At 44.9% G+C, this 18,748-nt stretch overlaps 1 protein-coding gene across 1 annotated transcript in view; it reads left to right on the plus strand.

The window, feature by feature from the left end:
- The window catches only part of DNAJC21 (DnaJ heat shock protein family (Hsp40) member C21), a 31,431-nt gene extending 30,249 nt beyond the window's left edge, over positions 1 to 1,182 (plus strand). Inside the window, exon 13 of the transcript XR_005796835.1 lies at positions 612 to 1,182. The gene's annotated coding sequence lies outside the window, so the exon portion shown is untranslated. The remainder of the gene's footprint in view (positions 1 to 611) is intronic.
- Positions 1,183 to 18,748: the final 17,566 nt, after the last annotated feature.

An 18,748-nucleotide genomic window follows, 5' to 3' on the forward strand; every position in this document is an offset into this window, starting at 1 on the left:
GGATTAGTATCCAGAATACATGAAAGAGTCCCTCCTACAAATCAGTGAGCAAATGACAACCATGTATTAATTAATACCTCAGTTCTCAAACTTTTTTGGTCTCAAGACCTCTTCACACACTTAAAAATTGAGAACTCCACAGAGTGTGTGTGTGTTTAGGTTCTATCTATTGATACTTACTCTCCTAGAAATTAAAATAGAAGCATTTTTAAAGTATTAAAAATAGTACAGGTTATGAAATTACACAGTTACGAAAAAGAACTTTCAAAGTTTAATGAGAGGAATTGGCTTAACATTTCTGAAAACTTCTTTGTCTAGCTTAATGAAAGATAGCCGGATTCTCAAATTGGCTTCTGCAGTCGGTCTGTTGCTCTGTGTTTGGTTAAAATATATGAAGAAAATGGAGCTTCACATGGGTCGGAAATTGGAAAAGGAAGGACCTTGGGGGCCAGTCTGGAATCCCCAGGGTCCTCACATGACACCGAGACCACGTTAGAAAAGTGAATAAAAATTTGAACAGAAAAAACTTGAATAGTTTCAAAATATGAAAAGATGATCATCGTTAGTGATAACCAGGGGACTATGACTTAATTTTTGTTTCATGCTTTCAGACCGGCAGATCAAGATTGAATGTTAGGATGAAGAAATGAAAATTGATTTCTTCTGAAGTAAAATTGATTCAGCTCGATGATGTCTGTGAAAGTTGAAGATATGGATAGCCTGTGACCCTTGGCTCTGTGACCCTGGGCACATAACTAGAGTCTCCCTTCTCAGAGTCCACAGAGCTGCCGTGTGAACTTCACCTGGGAACTCTCTCTGGAGTGCAGCTCTCAGGTTCCGCCCGGGACTTGCCGTGTGACCATCTGTTGTTAACAAGATTTCTCAGGGGATTCCTACCCTCCTTGAAGCTTGAGGAGCAGTACTCAGGGACCCTTGCATGTGTGTACAGGGCACATTATTGCTACATGGACGCTCACAGCTGAATTGTTTTAAAATACTTAAATGTCCATGAACAAGACAACGGGTAAACTGAGGCCTATTTATAAGTGGGCAAACAATTGAGCAGTTAAAATGAGGGAACTTGATCTGTAATATCAGTGGCTAGCTGTCGAAAAAATGTTGGGTGAGAATAAGCCGATCAGAAGATGAAACATATGCCATTTATAAAGTTTTTAAAAATACTATTGTCTATGAAGAGAAAGTAGAGAAACCTCGCTGGGAAGCACTGATGAGAAAAGTAATCGCCTCCAGAAAAGAAGGGAGAGGAACGGAATTGGTGCGGCAGCAGGAGGGACCTCATCTGAGTCCTTTTTTTCTCAGATCTGGAGGAAAATATTAGCATTTGTTATTTCTGGATGGTGGGTAGTGAGGGTTAAGTCGATTTTCATGAAATACTTCAAACAGAACTCTGAGTTAATGTTTCCCTTCTGGCCAGCAGAAAATACACCCTCACGAAAGGGGAGAGGAAGGGTTTAAGATCTCCATTTTACTCCTGGCATGTTTTGTAAGCACATGGTGGAAGAGGCTTTTACATCCTCTCAGTCCCCTTCTTCCCTCAAACTCTGATATCTTGTTGGCACAAAGCCACCCAGCACATAACGATCATCTTCCCAGCCTCCCGACAGCTAGGTGTCAGTAAGTTCTGGCCAGTGATTTGAGCAACTCTTGGGACGTGCCCTTCAAGGCGTGGGATGTCTTTATTCCTTCCTTTTGCGGGCTTACAGGAAGAGGTAGCCGCCGGAGCTCTAAGCCCAGTCTGGGACCACGAGTCCTTCCGGGGCAGAGCAACTAAGGCACAGGAGCTTGACGCCTCAGAGGGACTCTCCAAGCCCCAGACTACCTACCTCTGCACCCCAGAGAAATGTCCCACGTTACAGAAGCCTCTGTTGTTTGGGGCTTTGGGTCACAGGTGACTCAAGCCCTGACTGATTCGGCATGTGCACGGTCACCTAAATGAGAGGTATGACTTCAACAGTGGCCAGGACATGGGCTCTTAACTCTGGGAGGGCTTAGATCAAATTCCAATGCCAGCATTAACTAGATGACCTTGGGCAAGTCGACTATTCAAACACTTTAAGCCTTTTTTTTTTTTTTTTTTTTTAATCCGTAACCTAGGGATAAGACCAACCTTGCAGAACTGTAAAGGTTAAAGCTTTAGGGGTGAGCACCACGCTTGCACATCCTAGGCATTCAGTATCTGCTAACTATTACTTCTCTCCAATGACCTCTTCTGCTTTAAGTTTTCTTGCTTTAGCGTCACCTGGGTGGCTCGTTAAGCATCTGACTTTGGCTCAGGTCATGATCTCATGGTTTGTGAGCTCAAGCCCCACATTGGGCTTTCTGCTGTCAGCAGAGAGCCTGCTTTGGATTCTCTGTCTCCCTCTCTCTCTGCCCCCCCCCCCCCCAAGTAAATAAACATTAAAAAAAATCGTTTTCTTGCTTTAACTGTTGTCTTTAATTTCTGAAATAATCCAAACAATGAAGTGGTAATGTGGAGAGAAGTCCATGATTATATCGATCCTCTAGTGTATTAAAAAAGAAAAGTACTACTGTATATGTTAAAACTCTTTCTGGCCTAATGGGGAAAAAATCTGTACAGGCTGAAGCTGACAATTTGCTATTTCAGTGCTGTTGTGTGACATCAGTGGAAACTGTCCTGAGGATCAGTGATTTAATTACGTTGGAAGGCTCAGCACATTTGTATACAGATAATTACTTTGCTATTAAAGCCACTCAGGGCCCCAACATCATGAATGTCCTTTCAGATACAGGGTGCCTTCTGAAAATAGAAAAGGCTCAAATTATCCTTTGCACTACAAATCATTTGGATGTCAGAGAAAGCTTCTAACGATTTCTAAAATTGGAAAGATCCTCTTAGCATTTGGGTGACATGGTATCTATACATCTCTTCAAATGCTTTTTTTTTTTTTAACATTTTTTAATTTATTTTTGAGAGACAGAGATAGAGCATGAGCAGGAGAGGGGCAGACAGAGAGGGAGACAGAATCTGAAGCAGGCTCCAGGCTCTGAGCTATAAGCACAGGGCCTGATGCGGGGCTCGAACTCACGGACCGGGAGATCGTGACCTGAGCCAAAGTCTGACGCTTAACTGACTGAGCCACCCAGGCTCCCCTCTCTTGAGGTACCTCTATTCAAATTTAATAAGAACTCCTAGTTTTGTGAATCCAAAGGTAACCATATTCTCGGCGTGTCCTGAAGTGGAATTTCCAACAGAGTTGCCTGTTAGAAGTGCCAGAGGAGGATGCCTGTGGCGGGGCGCGGGACCGACCCCGAGTGACAGCGGGGGCCTGGGCTGGGCCTCTCTACCTGCACTTCCAGAGGAGGCCAGAGCAAGCTGGCACCACTCCACCTGTCCCCACTCCGGGCTCACTCCAAAGCTCTGTTTCCCGGCAACCTAGTGCGGAGGACATCTCTGTTTGTCCTTCATTCCCGAAACTATCCTTCTGTTCCGATGTGCTGGGAGCAGGTAGGAAGCACTTGCTGAGTGTCTTAGTCCTGCGCTCGTGTTGCGGCCAAGACTGTCAGGGCCGATTTGGCCTATTTCTGTTGTGGAGCTTGACCTTCAGTTTTCAGTAAGGAGCAACAGTTTCTCAAACATTGATTCTGTGTTTGTTTGAAACTTGTGTGTTTGAACAACAGAATTACGAAATGCTGTTTGCGGAAGGTCCAGAATACGAAAAGGAAGACAGATGTCCCCTGAGGTCCCACACATACCAACATTGTAATATATCCTCCCAAGACTATTTCTAAGCACGTAGAGATACTTAGGAAAAATAAACCAACTGAACTTGCCCCCTAGATACTGTTTTATAACTTCCCTTCTGCTTGTGCACATGCTCTATGTCAGCTATTATATATCCTTATCACTTTCAAGACTGAATGATACATGATTGTATATGGTTGATATAATTGATCATTTAGGTTTTAATTTTTTTTTAATGTTTATTTTTGAGAGGGAAAGAAAGAGTACGAGTAAGGGAGGGGCAGAGACCAAGGCAGACAGGATTGGAAGCAGGCTCCAGGCTTTGAGCAGTCAGCACAGAGCCCAAAACAGGGCTCGAACTCACAGAGGGCAGGCAAGATCATGACCGGAGCCACAGTCGGAGGCTTAACCGACTGAGCCCACCAGGTGCCCCAAGGGATTACCCATTTAAAGCGTTGATCAGCACTGCTCGATTGCCTTCTCCAAAAATTGAATCTGCCTATATTCTACTCGTAGTGCATGAGAGAATGAATAACTTTCGTCAATATGGCAAGGTCAAACCCTAATACTGTCCATGATACATGTTCAACATAAACTGAGCCGAAAGAGTTGAAAATTGTTTTGAGAGACATCATTTTCTTCTGTATATCAAATAGGCTTGTCCTTGCTTTCTGGATGCACCCACTATGACAGCCACAGTTGGCCTTTGGGAACAGGGTGAGTGACACGGTGTGACCAGCAAACTGTGACAGGGCAGTATTGGACCCTCACAGCAGCCTCCCACCATGTTCACATCCAACACCAAATATTTAGGCTTCAGTGTAATTCCAGGATATCAACATGGATGATGAGATATTTGGGGGTTTATTTTTTTTTAATATTAAATATAATTTATTGTCAAATTGGTTTCCATACAGCACCCAGTGCTCATCCCAACAGGTGCTCTCCTCAATGCCCATCACCCACTTTCCCCCTCCCCGCCACCCCCCATCAACCTTCAGTTTGTTCTCAGTATTTAAGAGTCTCTTAATGGTTTGCGGATGATGAGATATTTTCATCGTGTCCAGCTTTGATCTGTTTCTTCCTGGTCTTTCTTGGTTACCTTCCCTGAACAAAAAGCAAGCCCACGGCAGCCAATGTTGAAAACGTCTTTTGAGGTCCTGGTGGTTTTGCTTTCATCAGTCTGTGCAAAGTGGAGCCGTCTCACTTCTCAGGAAGCTTTGCCGCCAAAGCAGCCGGAGATGCCCCCTGGGTCCTCCGGGGAGGGGCCAGGTGATCTCAAAGTCCTCGCTCACTCAACAGCTGAAAAAAAGCTCGGTACTGCGTGCATCTGCTTTCTCCCCAGACACGAATTGTGTGTTGAAAAGGTAGCACAGATGAGGATTGCAAACCACTGCAAGGAGTTTTGAGGAGAAATCCCCTCATTCAAGGTGGGAATGCCCAGCCGCAGCTACTTCCTGGCTGAGATGAGTGTGTTCTGCAATCTGGTCACCCCGACAGAAGCTTGTGCGGCTGGAGAGACATGTCCATGGGGCTCCTCTGCAGGTACCGTTAACTCGGGCCCCCTTGGTTCCAGTGTTCAACACCCTCAGGCAGGATCTGGTGTCCGCCCCCAAATCCTGGAATCTCCCTCCTGGGTTCCTCCTCGTCCTGTTGCCCAGGGATCCCGCCCTCCTCATTTCCTGAAGAACAGTGAGTAAATCCTCAGACATGGTGGCCATTTGAGAAGGCAGGTATGTGAGGAGCCTTTTGAGATACCTCAAAACCAAGAGGTAGGGATAGCTCTTCCCTCCACTTACGATCAGGGTGGAGGGTGGAGGTGTTAGATCCACGTGGGCTCAAATCTCAGCTCTAGAATTTCATTTACGAGGTTTGTTAACCATGGAACATTAGTTCAGAGCTTTGAGCCTGTTTCCTTTAGAGTAAAATAGAAGTGACTAATGTTACGTCATGGCTTAGTGGTTAAAACCATGAAATCTCAGGGCGTTTGGGTGGCTCAGTCGGTAAAGCCTCCAACTCTTCATTTCCGTTCAGGTCATGATCTCCTGGTTCTTGAGTTCGAGCCCTGCAACCGTCTCTGTGCTAGCAGCACGGAGCCTGCTTGGGATTCTCTCTCTCCCTCTCTCTGCCCCTCCTCCTGCTCTTACACACTCTCTCCCAAAATAAAGAAATAAACTAAAAGAACCTCATGAAATCTCATATACAAATGGCCTAGCAGAGTGCTTGACAGAGATGCTTATTAAATCCTGGTTTCCATCCTGGTTCCCTTCCCCCTGCCGTGCCCTAAGGAGCATGGACTTACTCACCAATCAGTGTTTCACCAGATCTCCCTCAAAGCACGCGTTCTTCTCTGGATCTCAATTTCTTTGCCATTTTATGAGGAGGCAGAAGTGTGACCTGAGTTCTCTCGTCCTGGGGCCACTGCAAGGGGCAGTTACGGTGACCTCCAGCCCCGGGACTCCAGCTCGGCGTCCTTAGTGGCCCTGCGCGGGGGCTGAGCATCCCGGAAACATAGAAAACCGGGGCCCTCTCCTCCTACTGGAGACTCGGAAGCCCTTTTGCTTTGGAAATATCCACCAACTCCCTGGGATCCTCAGCGAGAACAGGCATGTGCAAAAGCCAAGGAATGTCTGTTTTACTTTGACCCTCGCTGCCCTCGTGCCACTCTGTAATTCACTGCACTGCTCTCTACGTGGAGGCCCATGTGCTTCAGGGAACGTGGACTTGAATCCCAGCACTGCCTCTCACCAGCTGTGTGACCTTGAGTCAAGTACTTAAGCTCACTGTGCTCTAGCCTCTCCTCCTGTAAAACGAGGGTAATGGTATTTTATTACTTTCCTCTTCTGCTGTAATGAATGACCACAGACTTGGTGACTGCATACAACCCAAATTTCTTCTCTTACAGTTCTGGAAGCCAGAAGTCTGCAGGGGGTCTACATGGGTTGGGGTCAAGGCATCGATCGATCGGCAGGGCTGTTTCCTTCTGGAGGCCCCAAAGAAGTGTGCGTTTTCTGGCTTCTAGAGGCCGCCCGCGTTCTTGGCTCGTGGCCCCTACCATTTTCAGAGGGAGCAGCAGCAAGCTGTCACCCCCCGACTCTGATCTTCTTCCATTACAAGGACCCTTCCATTACAAGGACCTGCCTGGATCACCCGGGATGATTTCCCACCTCAAGATCCTCGATCACCTCTGCAAAGTCCCTTTTCTCGTATGAGGAAACATATTCACGGGGCTCAGGGATGAGGATACAAATACCTTTGGGGCAGCAGGCGCGTTACCTGCCTACCACAGGCACCTGACTCAAGGCGCAGTTGCAGAGACTGAGCCCATTGACAATGTCTGCGAGGCAGGAAGCCCCAGGCACTCAGCCCAAGCCCGACTGCCCTGGGCTGCTGAGTCTTGGGCTTCAACTAGACTGTAGACTCCTTGAGGGCAGGCAGGGGCTCTGTCCTCCTTTTCTGTCTTCTGTTGTACCTGACATAGCGCTGGAACCACAGGACCTGCTTCAGAAATACTTCCCGAACTGGATTCCAAGCAAATGCAGAGCACACATAGAGAAAGCGGAACGTGATAACAGTGCCCTGGCCACTCACTGTGTTACAGTCTGTGGAAGACGGATGGGCATCAGCAGAGCGTTTTCTGGATGTAGCACATGCTGAGTCCTTGTGTGGTTTCGCTCAAGGCTGTACTGATGGGATGATTCCTGTACGTACTCCTTTTCAGTAGAGCCGAGCTCGACTGAGTTCACACAACACAAAACCATCTAAGGAGACTGCTCTGTTCTCCATCAGCAAAGCACAGACCCTCACTTGCCCTATATGCACGTGATGAGAAGTTGATCCATTAAAACCTGAATATCCAAGCCAGGAGCATTGTGCTAGCCTATGTCAGAATTGACATGGCCCTTCTAATGTGAAATCACATGCAGCTTTGGGATTAGGGAAGCATCCAATTTTTTTTTTTTTTAAAAAATTTGAAATTTGCCAGCTTCCTAATAATTTTTTCAGACCCTCCTGTTCTTTGTAGGAGACAGATTCAAAGCAGCATTATACTAGGGCAAGTGTAGGGGATTCACTAATCTCCCAGTCCTGCTGAGTGAAACTGTCCAGCCTCTCTCTGCCCCTGTCCTCACCCTGGAGGAGAACGTGTGGTTCTTTGATTGGAGGGTTTGGCAGAAGGGTTGGCACCTTGGCCCTCTGCTCTTCTTCTCTGGGTTGGCCAGTGTACCTGTGCAGTGTGAGTGGTCCGGTCTTCCAGTCCCATGGTGAGGGGAGCAAGTGGGTGAAGCCTCTGCTCACACAGCAGGGGTGGGCGTGCAGTGCCGCTGTGATAGATGGTCTCTGAGTCACTCTGGAGTTCGTCAATGAGGAGCCATTGTTGCTATGCACCTTCAACTGATGGATAACAAAGCTGATATTTTGATGCTCATTTGCTTTGGTCCATTTTCTCTCAATTGGTTTAGAACCTAGTTGGAAAAAAGAATGCTATATAGTGGGTTCCCCCTAAGGCTCAGAAGTCCAAGGGTGCCTTTTGCACTTATAATTAGGCACACCCTAGAATTTATGGCACCTGAGGGAGGAGAACAAATGGGGCCCCACATGCCATAGGTCTCAAAATTATAAATCAAGCTAACAAACTATTAAGTTAAATATGGTTTATCCTCCTACCCTGTTATAACTGTATAGCGACCCAAAAGGTCGGGTTCAAATTTTTTTTAATGTTTGTTTATTTTTGAGAGAGTGCAAGCAGGGGAGGGGCAGAGAGAGGGGGACAGAGGATTTGAAGGAGGCTCTGGGCAGACGGCAGTGAGCCTGATGTGGGGCTCTAACTCATGAACGGCCAGGTGATGAACAGAGCCAAAGTCTAACAACCAACTGAGCCCCCCACGTGCTCCTTGGGATCAAATTTTGAGTTCTCAGGTTCCTCATTCCCGCATTCCCTACCAGAGATTGGTGGCCTGGGAGACCTGACCCCTGACCTCTCATCCCCATCTCTCCCCACCCTCAGCTCCGTTCTGCTTCGTGCAGATATCCCAGCGCTCATGTCCACGTTCCATCTAAACCCCTGCAACCAGTTGCCCTAGGAGAAGACACATGTAGACCCCGCACATGAGCTTGGAGCTATTTGTACAGGGGATGTCGGGGTTCTGGGGAACCGGGTATGTGGATTATAGCCTAGAACTTCAGAGCCTTGTGGATCCCTTGATCTCCAGGGAGGAGCATGGCCAAAGGAAGGCCAGACTGGGACCCCTCTGCGGCTGAGGGCCCAGAGCAGGAGCCCCTGGTTCCCCTCACATTGCTTCAGAACAATGTTAAGTGACTCCTCTTCCATGAAGCTTTCCTACTATCTCCTCAGTCAGAGTAAGTTTTTCTTCCTTTGAGCTCCTCTACCACTTGATACTTAACATTCTTCCCCCAGAGCCAAACAATGGAACTTTTGGAAGGGTACACTGCATTCACCACTGCCAAGGAGCCTGCTCCTGAAGTCAGTCTATACTGCACAACCCAAGGCAGCAGAAATACTTAGTGAGGGGGTGTTGCCTCTTTTGATCCCCTCATCCATTTCCAAATGGATACTTCAGCTTCTCAGACCCAGGTCTTATTTTCTTTAAAATTTAACATTAAGTGTAATTCTTAGTCATTGTCAGTATTACAACAGCATCAACTCATGAACAAATGAAGTAATACCCTCTCCCCGTTATCACCCTTTCGGGGTGTATGTGTGGGGGAGGGTCTCATAATAGCATTATAGATTTTTAAATAGTATATTTTGGGATTTTAGGAGTTGGTTTATTACTCCTGTGGAAGCCTTAACATCTAAAACGTCACTGTTATTTTTTCTAATGCCTGGCAACCTTATTAAGCAAAATCTCCCCATCTCCTAACCATTTATCATTTACGCCTGACACTTTCCTTATGTGCCATCAGCACTTCATCACGGGATGGAAAACGACGTAATCTAAGAGCAGACCGGCTGGTAGAAAGCGGAGAAACCATAATCAGTACGGATTTATTGAGGATTGCTCTGAGGCAAGCCTAGGTCTGGTCTTCAAGTGGTTAAGGGAAGTCTAAGGCGTTTACTGATGCCTTCGAGGAAAGAAAGTCTTCCATATTCCCAGGTCTGTGAGACTCACTTTCCAACTGCCCACATCATCATCCTTACAGCCACTTAGAAACCTGCCTGTCCTCCAGGAGACCTTAGACATTGGGGCTGAGCAAGTCTGCAACAATGCCCCGGAGTCAGAGAGCTCAGACACTTCAAAAACACTCCCTTCAGCTCTGTTTCCAGGAAAAGCTATACCAAAGCCCTCTCAATGTATCTGCTGCTTCTTAAAAGTTTCAGGGAGCCACAAAATGCTAGAGCTGATAGAGATCTTCAAGTTTATCTATCTAGTTCAACCCGCTCATTTTACAGATGAGAGAACTTGCTTCAGGGAAAAGACTGTCCCCTACTTTGGCAATGGCGCTCCATGGACAGTGATCCGGCGTCACTGCTGGTATTTGCATTTACTTATATGTGTCTTGGTACCTTTCCTTGCTCCAAAAGGCATTGGAGACCAAATGTGTGGTACTGAGAAACCCATACATAAAGAGAAGGCATGAATTTCCTGTGCTTCAGTGAATGTTTATCTCTCACCCAGATACGGAGAAGTGAGTCCTGTTCGCTTTAAAGCAGCCGAATCCCTGTGTCATTGCCTTCCTTTATGTAATACAAATCTCTGTATTAATCCTTGACTCTGTGCCTGCTGGAAGAAATGTCCCCTGTGCACAAGCATATTCTTTTCAAAAATGTTTAAACTCGTAGCATTTACCATTTTAATCACCTCCAAGTGCACAGGTCAGTGGCGTTAAGCACCTTCACAGTGTTGTGCAACCACCCCTGCTCTCCATGTATCCATTTTCATCATCCCACATGGAAACTCTGTACCTGCCAACCAGTCATTTCCCATTCCTTCCTCCCCCAACCCTTGGTAACCTCTTTTACACTTGCTAGCTCTGTGAATGTGCCTAGTCTAGGTTCCTCACATATGCGGAACCATGCAATTTGTCCATTTGTGACTGGCTGATTTCACTCAGCATAATGTTTTCACGCTTCCTCCAGGTGGTGGCAGGTGACAGGATCTCCTTCCTTTTTAAGACTGAACACCATTCCACTGTATGCATATGCCACGTTTTGTGTATCCATTCATCCAAAAAACACTTGGGTTGTTTCCACCTTCTGGCTATTACGAATTATGCTGCTATAAACATGGTTCCACAATTCTTTCAATTCACTTGGATATATACTCAGAAGTGGAATTGAATTGCTGGATCCTATGGTAATTCTGTGTTTCACTTTTTGGGGAGCTACCACACTGGTTGCATAATGGAAAACATTCCCACCAGTAATGTACAAGTTTCCCGATTTTTACATATCCTCCCCAATACTTTCTATTTTCTCTTTGTGCGTGCATGTGTGTGTGTGTGTGTGTGTGTGTGTGTGTTTTAAATAATAGCCATCCCTACAGGTATAAGGGGTATCTCATTGTGGTTTTGATTTGCGTTTCCCTAATGACTAGTGATCTTGAGCTTTTTTTTTTTTTTTCATGTGCTTATTGGCCACTTATATATAATCTTTAGAGAAATGTCTAGGTAAGTCCTTTTCCCATTAAAAAACTTTCTTTAATGTTTATTTTTTTTTTGAGAGAGCACAAGTCAGGGAGGGGCCTAAGGAGAGGGGACAGATTATCCAAAGTGGGCTCCAGGCTGATATCAGCAAGCCCGACGTGGGGCTCAAATTCACGAACCGCGAGATCATGACCTGAGCTGAAGTCAGACGCTCAACCGACTGAGCCACCCAGGCACACCCTTTTGCCCATTTTTGAATTGGTTTGTTTTGTTGTTGTTGAGTTGTAGGAGTTATTTATATACTCTTGATACCTAGTCCTTATCAGGTATCTTATATGCAAACATATTATCCCATTCTGTGGTCTATCTTTTCACTCTCTCGATAGTGCTGTTGATGCACAAAAGCTTTGAATTTAGAATAAGCCCAATTTATTTTTTCTTTTGTTACCACAACCAAGAAATTGTTGCCAAATACAACGTCATCAAGGCTTTTATCTGTGTTTTCTTCTAAGATCTTTAGTGTTTTAGCTCAATGTTTAAGTCTTTAATCCATTTTGGGTTGATTTTTGTATATGTTGTATGGAAAGGGTCCAGCTTTATTCTTTTGCATGTGGGTATCCAGTTTCTCCAACACCATTTGTTGAAAAAATTATCCTTTCTCCATTGAATGGTCCTGGCACCGTTGTCAAGACTTAATTGACCATATATGTGAAGGTTTCTCTCTGGGCTCTCTATTCTATTCTATTGGTCCAAAAATGTGTCTTCATGCTAGTAATAAGTTGTACAGAAAACAAGAAATGTGAATTCTTCAACTTTGTTCTTCTTCAAATATATTCCTTTAAAATCGTGCACCTAGAGAGCATACATTTCTGAAAGATATTTTCAAGAGTGGCAAAATCTGAATCTTCAAAACTTTAATACAGAAACTAAACTGTTTCTGTGGTTCCTTTGTTGCACTAAAAGGATTGAATGAGGTGCTCTTGGGTGGCTCAGCCAGTTACGCATCTGACTCTTGGTTTTGGCTCAGGTCATGATCTCAGGGTTTGGGAGATCGTAACGTGGACCTCCATGCCAGGCCAGCTCCCTGGTGACAGGTCTGTGGAGTCTTCTTGGGATTCTGTCTCTTCCTCTCTCTGCCCCTCCCCTGCTTGGGCATGCTTGTGCACTTTCTCTCTCTCTCTGTCTCAAAAATAAATAAATAAACATTTTAAAAAAAGGATTGAAAGAAAATACGTCTTGCTTCCTTGTACCCCAACCTACCAGCTCTCCCTGCAATCCCTCTGGAAGGGTTAGAAGAGTAAAGGAGGAGTTGATTCTGGGTGTAAAGATGCTGCTTAAAGAAATACAAAAAGAGGTGTGCAGGTAGAGGAAGGCAGTGCTCCTGGGAAGGGAAAAAGCTCCCTGCTAAAAAGAAGGTGGAGGGTAGAACATTGCTACAAAGAAGGAAGAAGGGGGGTTACTGGAGGCAGCTCCCAGGGTGTAGGGGTTGACTCCAGAGATGTTCCCAAGAATAAAGAGGGCCCTGAGGGCCAGGTTGGGGAAACTGACTCAGAACCACCCAGAGAACATGGATCAAGCCCCTGTGCCAGGTCCTGGTGGGTAGCGGTGCCGAATGGAACTAGCTGGAATGGTGGTTTTTAATGACACCTCTGCTAAAGTTCACTTACTATACTGATGTACCCCTAGCACCATCACAGGAAGAAAAAAAAAACCCTAAAAATATTTTATTTCTGGCATAATTTCCATGCTCTCCTCCTACCTTTTGCTTTTTAAAAATTTGCTTCAAGTGGCAATCAATGATGCCTGCAAACTGGGACTTTTAGCTAGAGCAGAGAAAGAGTTAGATAACAGGAACAACCAATGGTTTAACTCTTGCATGGGGGAGGATGAGAATGGCTGGCAGTCTGGGCAAGATGACAAGGAAGGGAACAGACAGCAAGACAAAGAAGGCCCAACGTGTACCAAGGGCTAGTGATGAAACTCCCAACCAGCCGTGACAGCCAGAGCCAGGGCAGTTGGAGGAAGTGAAGAAGATGTAGCCAGCAGGTGCAGGGGGCAGCACAAAGGGATGGCAAGGAGGCAAGCCAGAATCAAAAGTTTGGTTAGGACTGGCTGGGGTAGGCTGGGAATTACAGGCACCAAGCACTTGAGAAGCCAGCTGGATCAACTTACACCCCCTGGGGCCCGGAGAGCCCACACGCCAGGGAGGAGGAAGAGAATGTAGGAGGAACCCACCCAGGGAGAAAAGCGCACGGAGCCCCTGACAGCAAGAGGCTGCAAGCCAGGGGAAGGCTTCCCTGGAGGCATGTTTGGGAGTCTTGGCATCTAGATAGTAAAAAGCCTGACATGGATCCTGGATCTTGGATGAAATCACTCAGATAAAGTATACAGAGAGGGGGGAAATAAGAGTTTAAGGTACAAATCCCTGGGATATAGCAGCATTTGGAAGCAAACTAGACAAAAACCAGTGCATGGGAATACTAAAGACTCAAGAGGTAGTAAGAGGATGGAAGAGTGTGGCGCCATTAAAAAAAAAAAGTGGAAGGAGAGAATTTCTAGAAGAATGTGACCAACAGTCTCAGCTGCCACAGAGCTTCCAAGTAAGGTGAGGGCTGAAGACATTCTGTTGAATTTAGCAGGTAAGGAGTTGTATTAGGGTTTTCCAGAGAAACAGAACCAATAGGATCTAGCTAGTTAACCATATATCCATCTATATAGATATATGTATATATTTATATATATGTTGATATAAATGTATCTATGTAGACAGATTTTCTATATGTATACATGTATCTACACAGATAGATATATAGCTAAATCTAGAAAGAGACTCATTATAAGTTATTGGATCACATGATTAGGGAGGCTGGGAAGTCCCACAGTCTGTCATGTGCAGGCTGGAGACCCAGAGAAGCCAGCTGTATTTTGAAGGCCCAAGAACCCAGGAGAGGAGCCAAAGCTGCACTTTCCAGTCTGGGTCTGAGGGCCTGAGAAGCAGGAATGCTGGGCAGGAGGAGATCAATGTCTCAGCTCTAGTGGTCAGACAGAAACAGGGCACATCCAATCTTCCTCCACCTTTTTGTTCTATTCTGACCCTCAGCGAATGGCATGGTGCCCACCCAGGCTTGGGAGGTCCATCTGCTTTCCTCAGTCCACCAATCTAAAGGCTAACCTCTTTGAAATCACTCTGACAGACACCCAGAAATAAGGGTTTATAAGATATCTGGAAATTTCATGGCCAGTCAAGTTCCCACATAAGAATAATCATCACAGGGGTTACCGGCAACTTTTATAAGAACAGGTATCTGGGAGCCAGCCTGCAGGGCACTGAGGAAGTGGAGGTGGGAGGTGAGGAAGGGATGGAGCAGCAACCCAGCAGCATAATTTTAGGAAGAGTGCAGAAAGGTTGTGTTTTTTTTTTTTTTTTTTTTTGATAGGAGAGAGAAGCACACTTAAAGGTTGAGGGGAAGGAAGGAGAAGAATGTAGAAGGGGAAAATCCAGCAGAGAATAAACAATTCATGCAGCAAAATCCTAGAGGACATGGATGCTTGAGGTGTGTGGGGCGGGGGGGGGGGGCAGGGTAAAGGTTTCTGTGAAATAACCCACCATCAACGTGCATGATGTGGTCTCTGTGATGGATGAGTAGGTGTTAGGTAGTGAGGCCTCGGGGCTCAGGAGGAGGGCAGCACTGTGGGTGGAGGACAGGAGGGTGAGCACAAACCCTGGGAGTGGGGAGACTAGTGTGAACTCCGTGGTGTGAGTTGGGGACCTGAGAAGGCTAGGAATTGGGACACACCTTAAACAAAGAAGGGAAGGTATCCGGGAACCATCTTGATTCCTCCTGTGGAAACTATGGTCTTCTCCCAATCATCAAAGGGCGACTTTCTTTCTTTTTTTATTTTTTATTAATTTTTTTTAACGTTTATTTGTTTTTGAGACAGAGAGAGACAGAGCATGAACGGGGGAGGGTCAGAGAGAGAGGGAGACACAGAATCTGAAACAGGCTCCAGGCTCTGAGCTGTCAGCACAGAGCCCAACATGGGGCTCGAACTCACAGACTGCGAGATCGTGACCTGAACCGAAGTCGGACGCTTAACCGACTGAGCCACTCAGGCACCCCAGGGCGACTTTCTTTCTAAAATACTCACAGGTACTTTATTACTTGAAATTCTACACTGACATAATATATTTCCAAATACGTATTTCTCTCTGTTATATATGTTTCCAATTATATATTCCACATGTTTAAGAAGATAAACCTAAATATATAGGTTTCTTAATACACACACACACACAGACACACAAGCCCGTATCAGATGACTCATCGTTTATCTCAGATGGGCTCCTTGCTGCCTTAAACTGTTGGTGACATTGTAACATCTATGGATAAAATGCACACAGCACCAAGGGGAGTTGGTTTTTGCCTTTCTGTAAGGTGAGCTGTTAGGCAGATATACGAGGATGGAGAAGACAAGGTCACTCTGCCTTGGCTCTAGTAGTTTAGAGTCTAGTAAGGGACATGAGTTGTATACACAAGAATAGACATTAGCCCAAGCACCAGCTAAGGAAGTTCAGTGTCAAAAGGAAAGAGATGCCAAGGAAAGAGTTAATATTAGTTGAGCAGATGCCGGTGTATTTTCTTATTTATTCCTCATAAGGGTTCCACGACGTTATATTCTCTTTGGAGACAGGAAGCTTCCGCTTAGAGAGGTGAATTTGCTGGAAACAAATCAAGCGGAGAGTACGCAGACTCACTCCGTTGCATCATGTTGTTCCGACTAATTAAAAGTTTCTGTTTTCACTAGTTGCTGTCCGCAATGACCCTCCCAAACCAGTTCTTAATTAGATGGTTTTCTTGACATCTCTTTGTATGGCTGCTCTTCGTCATGTAATGCGGAATGACACTTCCAATTCTACCAAATGCTCCCTATGTCTGAATTGGTATAATGAAGACTTTGTTTCTGTGTCTTCACTCTTACGAAATTCGGTGGACCTTTCGCTTTTGTTGAGGTATTTTGTGGAGTTGGATTGTACTGTGCCCATTTTTAAAGGGACAAAGCTATGACCCATTTTTACTGCTTGTGCCCTGTTGGAAGTGAGCCTTCTGCTTTAAGTAACCCAGAGCAAGGGTGGATGCAGGGCTCAGTAGCCTTCAACCTGCTTCTAATGATGACTAAGATGTTCTGGCATTGACATTCTGATGACAAAGTAGCAAATGTTGTGATGTTTTCTGTTATGCTTTTGTTGTTCTCTACAAGAAAGTGGGATTGAAAAGGTAGAAGAAGAATTCAGTCCTCCTGTGGTTTAGAAACACCTTCTGAGGTGAGCTTGAATTACTTGGAAGTTAAAAACTACGCTGATATAAAAAAAATGGAGTTTTATAACGAAACCAAGAGCATAGTTTGTGACTGTATTGTCTCTTTATAAGTGTTATTTTATATCACTTTATAATTGTTATTAGTGGCATAACCAAAGCTTGATGTAATGTGGTCTTTTTTTTTTTTATTATTTTAATTACTCTCTTCTGAGTGGATTGGCATTTCAAGAATTTTTAAACAGCTGCCAGCCTTTTACTTTTATATTCTGATCACATGATTAACTGTCAATATGTTCCTTGTGTGGAAAAAAGTTTACTTGAGCTGAGTGTTCATTATCTTCACTTTAGACCATTTTAACAAGTAAAGAAGTAAAAAAGAGCTTGGCAAGAATGTGGGTTCCTTGCCTTATATAAGCTGGCTTGCCTCCCACCTCCTGTGGGTAGAGCAGAAAATGGAAGGGAGGAAAATGGTGGTGCTAAACTCCTGCCCACGGCTCCAAATGGAACGAAGTAGAAATCCATCATGTTTATAAACTAGTGAAAGGGATGAATGACCATACGTGCTGTAAGGGCATAATTTTTGCCCTTTTTGCTCCATTCCTCTGATGGCTTGTACATCTTAAATCCCCACCTGCTCCTCAAGAAAGAGGACCTGGGATGCCCTGGTGGCTCAGTTGGTTAAAAGCCTGACTTCAGCTCAGATTATGCTCTCATGGTTCCTGAGTTTGAGCCCCAAATCAGGCTGTGCGCTGACAGTTTGGAGCCTGCTTGGGATTTTCTCTCTCTCACTCTTTCTCTGCCCCTCCCTCACTTGCATGTGCCCTCTCTCTCTCTCTCTCTCTCGAAATAAAAAAATAAACTAAAAAAAAAAAAAAAAAAAAAAAAAAAGAGGAGCAGTTTCTCCTGATCAATAAGCATTCAGGTAGAGCCATGAAACTCTCATTATTAGGAAGCGAGACCCAGAACGCTGCTCCCGGGAAGAATTCCACAGCCGGCTTTTACTCTATAGTGATCCCTGGAGGTGAGAAAGTAACAGTGTACACAAGGTCCTATAGGACTCAGGAAGCCACAAGGAATGTGTTCTATGAATATATCTGAACGACGAAACCTCTCTAGCCCATTCCTTCCAGGAGAGGATGTTTTGGCATTGGCAGGGACCTGGGCTTGAGCATGAAACATTTTGTTTTGCTTGTTTGCTTTGTTTTGGATTTGTGTTTTATTGTTTCCTCTTCATGTTTTGCTAAATTCCCAAATGGTTATTATAAATTTATTTTCAGTGTTTTTCCCTTTTACTTTATTTTTAAAGAGAAGGAATATTGAAAATGAGAAGGCTTTGAAGAGGAACAAAGAAGCAAGTCTTGGCTTCTTTGTCTAAACTCCTTGACCCCATAATTTCCATTGACAATGAAGAGAGGAAGAACCTACCAGGTAGAGTGAACTATAGGAGCAAAGAACTGATGTGCATAGCATGGAAAGAACAGAAGTAAAGTGCATAAAGGTGGTTGGGGGACAAATTATGAAGGCCTTTTAATGTCATAATAGTTGGAGTTTGGACTTTGTTCCATGGACAATAAGGAACCCTCAAAGTCTTCAAGAGGTGAAAGATGTGAACATATTTATCCTTTAAGTAAGTAACTGGTGTCAGTATAGAGAATGGATTGGGAAGGAGTCCAGAATACCAGTTAGGAGGTAGTTTAAGTAGTTTAGAGGAGATAATGATGATGGCCCAAATTAAGGTGGTTTTGGTTGAAGTGGACATATTGAAAAAGCTGTTGGAGAATGTATTCACTAAACTCAGTCATATGAAGGGGGAAAAAAATTACTTGGTGAAAAGTAATGCCCTGAATTGTGAGCCCTAGACAAAATGGTACAATTAATCCAGGGTTTCACTGGAGGAGAGATATTCAATGTATTTTATGCCTGATGTATTTTAAGGGTCCTTGTGACATCTGAATGAAGATCCAGACAGCTAGAATCTTTGGGCTGGGGCTCAGAAAAAAGGTTGACACTAAGGATGAATATTTGGAAGTCACCAGCATAGTCAGGACAGGTGAAATTCCTGAAGCAGATGAGGTACTCGGAGGAAGAGAGTATAGCATGG

This window comes from Herpailurus yagouaroundi, unplaced genomic scaffold (assembly GCF_014898765.1).
Source record: "Herpailurus yagouaroundi ecotype Mexico unplaced genomic scaffold, PumYag 29, whole genome shotgun sequence".
Classification (NCBI taxonomy): Eukaryota; Metazoa; Chordata; class Mammalia; order Carnivora; family Felidae; genus Herpailurus; species Herpailurus yagouaroundi.